The sequence below is a fragment of the Scyliorhinus torazame genome, chromosome 1 (genome assembly GCF_047496885.1).
Source record: "Scyliorhinus torazame isolate Kashiwa2021f chromosome 1, sScyTor2.1, whole genome shotgun sequence".
NCBI classification, from domain to species: Eukaryota; Metazoa; Chordata; class Chondrichthyes; order Carcharhiniformes; family Scyliorhinidae; genus Scyliorhinus; species Scyliorhinus torazame.
In genome coordinates, this window is record NC_092707.1 from 133780359 (window position 1) to 133787825 (window position 7467).

General features: G+C 49.7%; 2 long non-coding RNA genes across 2 annotated transcripts in view; one reads left to right on the forward strand and one right to left on the reverse strand.

The window, feature by feature from the left end:
* The window catches only part of LOC140413013 (uncharacterized), a 62911-nt gene extending 57979 nt beyond the window's left edge, over window positions 1-4932 (reverse strand). The window contains exon 1 of the long non-coding RNA XR_011942202.1: window positions 4818-4932. This is a non-coding gene — a long non-coding RNA (uncharacterized lncRNA). The remainder of the gene's footprint in view (window positions 1-4817) is intronic.
* On the forward strand, window positions 4658-5419 carry LOC140413024 (uncharacterized). The gene is made up of 2 exons (XR_011942213.1): window positions 4658-4750; window positions 4835-5419. It is a non-coding gene; the product is annotated as an uncharacterized lncRNA (long non-coding RNA).
* Window positions 5420-7467: the final 2048 nt, after the last annotated feature.

Genomic DNA, 7467 nt, shown 5'->3' on the forward strand with positions numbered 1-7467 from the left:
TCATTTACGGTAGCGAGGGATAGGTTTAGGTACTTGGGGATTCAGGTAGCGAGGGAATGGATTGGACTCTATAAGTGGAACTTAATGGAACTGGTGGAGGAGGCCAGGGAAGACCTTACGAGGTGGGATACACTGCACTTAACGTTGGTGGGGAGGGTCCAAGTAGTGAAAATGAATATTCTGCCAATGTTCTTGTTTATTTTTCAGGCTCTCCCGATCTTTATACCAAAGGCCTTTTTTCAGAAAGTGGACACCATCATTTCAGACTTTGTATGGGTGGAGAAGGTGCCGCGTGTGGGGAGGACCCTGCTACAGAGGCAGAGGCAGCAGGGGGGGTTGGCGTTGCCGAACTTGCTTCATTATTATTGGGCGGCGAATGTGGACAAGGTGCGACGGTGGTGGAAAGGAGAAGGGGTAGACTGGGATAGGATGCAGGGGGAATCTTGTAAGGGGTCTAGTTTGAGGGCTATGGTGACGGCAACATTGTCAATTGCTCCGAGTAGGTATTCAGGGAGCCTAGTGGTGAAATCCATGGTGAAGATATGGAATCAGTTGAGGAGGCACTTTAGGAAGGATGGGATGTCGGTGTTAACACCGCTGTGCAGGAATCATGGGTTTGAGCCGGGGGGGGGTGGGGATGGATAGTGTATACAGGAGATGGAGGGAAGTGGGGGTGGTTAAGGTGAGGGATCTGTATTTGGAGGAAGGGTTCGCCAGTCTGGAGGAGCTAAGGGAGAAGGTTGAGCTGCCGAGGGGTAGTGAGTTGAGGTATCTGCAGATTAGGGACTTTGCGCGAAAGGTCTGGAGGGGTTCCCTAGGTTGCCGGGAACGACTGCTGCTTCCAGATGTGGGAAGGGAGGGAAGAATTGGGGATATATACAAATGTCTGGGGGAGCAGGGAGGTGAGCGGATGGTGAAGATCAAGGAGAAATCTGAAGGGGAATTGGGAGAGATCAATTGGGGAGTATGGAGTGAGGCACTGCGTCGGGTAAACAGGACCTCCTCATGTGCAAGGGTGAGCCTGATACAGTTTAAGATGGTGCACAGGGTGCATAGGACTCGGGCAAGAATGAGTGGATTCTTCCATGGGGTAGCAGATGAGTGTGGGAGGTGTGGACCGGGGCCAGCGAATCACATGCACATATTTTGGAGCTGCGAAAAATTGGGAAGGTTCTGAGGGGGAGTGTTTGTGGTCTTAGCCCGGATCGTGGAGGAGGAGTGGACCTGTACGACTTCCTATGGTTGGAGAAAATAAAGTATGAGTTAAGGGGCTCTGCAGGGGGATTTGAGAAAAGGAGGGGGATGTTTGTGACTGTGTTTGAGGAGCTGTTCGTCGTGGCGGGGGTGGGGGGGGGGGGGGGGGGGGGGGGGGGGGGGGTGGAGTGGGGGAGGGGGAAGAGGGTGAAAAAGGAAAGAAATCTGAAAACACTGTATAGTTGATTGCTGGGAAGTATGTTTCCCGGGATGTTTTTGTGTTGTAACCTGTTTTGATACATGTTTGTAATGAAATACATTTAAAATAATGTTTGTCCTGTGGACATGCACCTGTATGCTCCGGGTTTGCCTTTGTTCTTGGCCCGACCAAGATGGGCGCTGCCATCTTCCGCTTTCCACCCATCTCCATATATGACCTGTGTGACCAGTGTTTTATCCTCCCCACTCCCATACCCCCTTCAGCTACCCAGTCCCCCCCTGAATCCCTCCAATCGTGCAAACAACCCTCTCCTCTTCTGGCACTCACCCCCCTTTCCCCCCCCCCTTACCCTTCGAGCCCTGCACCCCCCCCCCCCCCCCCCAGCCCTCGAACTTACCCCCACCCCTGGCAAACATTCCCTCCCTCCCTCTCGGGAGACCCGCCGCCCCTTCGCTTTACTGCCGTTTACCAGCATGTTTGCTGGTGTGGTGGCCACCCCCGGAAAAGAAGCCCAATAACCTCGACCCATTTGATCCCCTCCAACCCTGACTCTTTGCCTTCCCTATTTTGCCGCTAACGATAATGCCCAACATTGAATCTGAGCCGCGGCAGTGGGAATCGCTTTATCCTCTTTGAAAACGCCCAGCAGTGGTTGATAGTCTGTTACAATTGTGAAATATCAGCCATAGACATATGGGTGGAATTTCTTCACCCGAAAAATACCAGCCCATCCTTCGTTTGCGATCTGACAATAGCGTCCCATCGATGGGAAAGATCTGCTCCTATATCATAAGGAGAGGCATCACATATTAATACCAGTTCCATCTTGGGATCGTAATAAGCCATGGGGCTGGATTCTCCGAATGTCGACGCCAAAATCGCTTTCGCTGATCGGCCGGAGAACCCACGTTTCTTCAGAATCGGGGGTGGTGCCATTCTTGCGATGCTCCGCCCCTGATGGGCCAAGTCCCCGAGAGCATCACTACGCGAGTGCTCACAACGTTCGGGGACCTCGCGTGGCGGCTGCGGACAGAGTCCAGTGCTGCCACAGTCGGGAGGGAGCTGTTCCGCTACAGTGGAGGCTTCGGCGAGGGCTGGGGGAACTGGTGGGGGGGTGGTCCGGTGGTGGCGAGGCTGGTTACAGGGGGGCAGTTTTGATAGGCCGGGTCCACGCGCCATGTCTGCCATTTCTGGTGCTAATCCCGCAGTTTTAACCCTCTGCTCTTCCACATGAGTTCTCACTACATCAGGAATTGAATTTTTAAACTCCTCCAAAAGTATACTTTCTTTGAGAACTTCATACATTTGGTCTATTTTCAAAGCCCTTATCCACCTATCAAAATTACTCTGTTTGATCCTTTCAAATGCTTTGTATGTTTGACCAGATTCTTTCCTTAACTTTCTAAACCTTTGTCTGGAGGCTTCAGGCACTAGTTCATATGCACCGTAGATGGATTTTTTTCACCTCCTCATATGTCCCAGCTACCTCCTCTGATAGTGATGCAAACACTTCACTAGCCATACCTACCAACTTTGTTTTAATCAGTAATTCCCACATGTCCTGTGGCCATTTCATTTGTTTAGCTACCTTCCCAAATGAAATGAAGAAGGCTCCTGCATCCTTCTCATCAAACCTTGACAATGCTTGGACATATTTGAACAGATCCCCACCAAGCCTTCGACTATGATGCTCTTTCTCACTATCCTCATCACTATCCTCAAACTGTACATTTCTCTTCACATGATTAATCTAGGACAAAGGTTCGGCACAACATCGTGGGCCGAAGGGCCTGTTCTGTGCTGTATTTTCTATGTTCTATGTCCGCCAATTTTAACTGACATTCACATTTTATGGCCATTTTCTGAAGTTATCTTTTCTTTTTCCCTTTTTCTTTTTGTTCTGCTCAAGCTATTCTTTCTTTTTCCATTTCTTCTCTCTCCTTTTCTTTTTCCCTGATCTGTACCACCCTTTCTCTTTCTCTATCCCTGATTTTGTATTCAAGCTGATTTAATTATTTTTCATGCTCAAGCTGTTTGATCTGTAATTTAATTCTTGCCACTTCCAATGATTCTGACTGTGTCTCAGGCAATTTTAAATGCTCAGCTACCGCCGAATTACCTCTTCTTTTCATATTTTGTAGGTCATGTTAATTCCAACATTTTTGCTAAATCTAAAAGCTTTTTTTTAGTCTCTGTTTGTAAGGTACTGTGTGTGACCTTCTCCACCCCCAAAAAACTTCTGAGCCTCTGAAAGAGCCATTGTCCACAACACACTCCCTACTTAAACTGGAATACCACACCTGAAAACCACAGGGGATGGGTTAGCACACTGGGCTAAACAGCTGGCTTGTAATGCAGAACAAGGTCAGCAGTGCGGGTTCAATTCCCGTACCGGCCTCACCGAACAGGCGCCGGAATGTGGCGACTGGGGGCTTTTCACAGTAACTTCATTGAAGCCTACTTGTGAAAATAAGCTATTATTGTTGAAAAGCAAACACAAATATATTCACCCCTCACTGTCTTTAAGTTCACTAAGTCAACCCAATCATGAAAGATGGACTTTTATCCCATGAGCCCCCAATCTGTTATGGGCCCGGGGTTTAGAAAACACCAAAGTATATCATTTTGTTTACGATGAGCACAAGGGCCTGCCTTTCAGGTGTTATTCAACAGAGGCCTTAAGCACTTTTAATCAAAAACAAAGTTTATTAAGACCATAAGACCTAGGAGTGGAAGTAAGGCCATTCGGCCCATCGAGCCCACTCCACCATTCAATCATGGCTGATTTCAACTCCATTTACCCGCTCTCTCTCTCCATAGCCCTTAATTCCTCGAGAAATCAAGAATTTATCAACTTCTGTCTTAAAGACACTCAACGTCCCGGCCTCCACCTCCCTCTGTGGCAATGAATTCCACAGACCCACCACTCTCTGGCTGAAGAAATTTCTCCTCATCTCTGTAAATTATTCTACTAATTCAGTTAACATTTCTATAAACACACACAGTAAGCATTTTTATCAACTACAAACATAAATACCCCACACAGCTACAGTTCTCCATATATATAACCCTTAATAACTTCCCTTTCAACTGTTTCAATTTGAGAACATAAAATAAACCAGACAAACCGGCGTGAGGAAGTAGCCACAAAATAGGAGAATCCAGCCCCCTATTGGTCAGCTGGCGAGACGGAAAATCCCCGGGGCGTGCCAGGATGGAGAATCCCAGGGGATGCGCCGGGACGGCGGATCCCGGGGGCGCGCAGGGATGGAGAATACCGCCCCCTGTCGTTCAACTGTGTGAATTGCAGTATTTACTGAACAGAGAGCTCCAATAGTTAATATGCTACAAAACTCTTTTCAGTAATGCAAAATATATCCTTCCACAACACATGTTGCCTGACCTGCTTTCTTTTCACAGAGACCGAATTTGGCTGTGGGCTAGCAGGGAGCCGCGCCGTGCTACGTGGCGGACTCAGCCACCGGACTTTGACCGCTGAAATAGTGCCTCGCATCGGCCGCTCGAGTGCCCTGGACTGCCCGCACACATTGCCTGCCCCCCCCCCCCCCCAAATGAAGCCCCCGCAACCCCGGATCGGTCCTTCCCCGACTGTGGTGGCCTCGGACTGAGTCGGCAGCCGCCTCGCGAGGTTCCCGAACGGCTGAACAATGAGAGTCCCACGCCGTCGAGAATTCGGCTGGTCTGAGATGGTGGATGCTCGGGGGTACACCGATTTTCGGGGGTCGGAGAATTTCAAAACCAGTGCCACTGCCGATTTCGGCACCAAAACCGGACTCTCCGCCCCATCGCTAAACCCAATTTCAGCGGTGGGAGCACAGAATCCAGCCCCATGATGTTAAACCCGCGTGTTTCTGTTGCAGGATGCTTGTTTATTTTCGGTAAAACGGAATAACGATCACTCACCATGGCTGGGAAACCCCACAGAGAATGTTCTAATGACTCTTGTAATTGTCCGGACTTTGAATAAAACACTGTCAAAATGTTCACTTTGTCTGTGAAACGGGAGCTGTGATATTGATAAACCCCATTCGCGGCGAGCTCTGGATGTGGGTTTGAATCCCCCCTCAAAAAAATTATATAACCTGTTCAAAAAGTGAGAACGGATCTGCTCTGAAAGTGAATTCCCGTTCATCTTCCAATACTGCTGGGGGTTTATTTCTAAAATAGAATTCCCAACTTGACAGGTTCGCTGTGTTTTTAAATACCAGCAGGAAATAGTTTAAAACAAATTGTTAATTGACACTTTATTGTCCTTCCCTTTGTGATATCTTTCAGCCACTCAAAAATAATTTCACTTTAGTCTTTTTAACTATTTTCCTGCAGTGCCAGAATTGGGGTGGCTACAGGTTTCTAGTTTAAAAATTATGTTTCTGACCGATTTATCTCAGAACCTTGGGCGAAATTCTCCCGAAACGGCGCGATGTCCGCCGACTGACGCCCAAAACGGCGCCAATCAGACGGGCATCGCGCCGCCCCAAAGGTGCGGAATGCTCCGCATCTTTGGGGGCCGACGCCGGAGGAATTTCCGCCCCGCCAGCTGGCGGAAACGGCCTTTGTTGCCCCGCCAGCTGGCGCGGAAATGACATGTCGGGGCGGCGCATGCGCGGGAGCGTCAGCGGCCGCTGACAGTTTCCCGCGCATGCGCAGTGGAAGGAGTCTCTTCCGCCTCCGCCATGGTGGAGATCGTGGCGAAGGCGAAAGGGAAAGAGTACCCCCACGGCACAGGCCCGCCCGCGGATCGGTGGGCACCGATCGCGGGCCAGGCCACCGTGGGGGCACCCCCCGGGGTCAGATCGCCCCGCGCCCCCCCCCAGGACCCTGGAGCCCGCCCGCGCCGCCTTGTCCCGCCGGTAAATAGCTGCTTTAATTTACGCCGGTGGGACAGGCAATTTATCGGCGGGGGGCCCGCCAACCGGCGCAGTGCGATTCCCGCCCCCCGCCGAATCTCCGGTGCCAGAGACTTCGGCAACCGGCGGGGGCGGGATTCACGGCAGCCCCCGGCGATTCTCCAACCCGGCGGGGGGTCGGAGAATGACGCCCCTTGTATCTCAGCTCATTCTTTGATAACCGTGAAGGAGAAGTGATTAGCATAGGGCAATGGTCTTACGGCCATTTATCCAACTATTTGAGAGGAAATCGTGACTCTTGAAATCAGTGCCATTCTGAAAAATTGTCTTTCACTGTTGAATTCTCTTCTTTCCTTACGACGTGATTACAGCACAAAAACAGGCCATTCACACCAAATGTCCATGATGGTGTGTATTGCTCCAAACATACCCCTTCCCACCCATTTTTTAACCCCGTAACATATCCTCTTCAACCGTCTGTGTGTATCTAGATTCCCCCAAAATACCTTGATAGCTTGGGCTGGATTCTCCATTAGCCGATACCCAAATCGGGAAATGCCATTGGGCGGAGAATAGCTTCCGACTCCGAAAACACGGTAGACGCCGGTTTGATGCCAAGTCGGAATGCTCCGGCCCCCCTCCAAAATGGTGTAAATGCGTAGCTTGTAAGTATCGTGTTGTTCACCCTGGGGTAACACGGATTGCATATGATGCAATTACTGATCAAGTATACACCAAACGAAGGCGTTGGTTCAATAGATTATTTATTGAACTCTACCAACAGAACACACAGCTGCCTGTGGGTTGACGCTCTGCTACCCTAAGTAAATTAAAGCTATCTATCTAGACCAGGCCAGCTCTGATCCACGTGTTGGAGGTGATGAATGATTTGTATACCCTGACTATCACTATAGCTATCACCAGTGGAAAGAGACCGAGTGCTGACACCTCGTGTGTTTTCCCCCTCTGGTGTTCTGTCTGGCGATTGGTCGTGTTCTGTTCTGTACATTGATTGGCTCACCTGGGTGTCTGTCACTGCCTGCTTTTACCTCATGATGTGCATGGGTGCATATTATGACATCCCCCCTTTTTAAAAAAAAATTGTTGTCGCTGCTTGGAGCAGAAACAAAATATTTACAAGATTAACTATATACAAAATCGGTGAGTGGATGGATATGTACATGT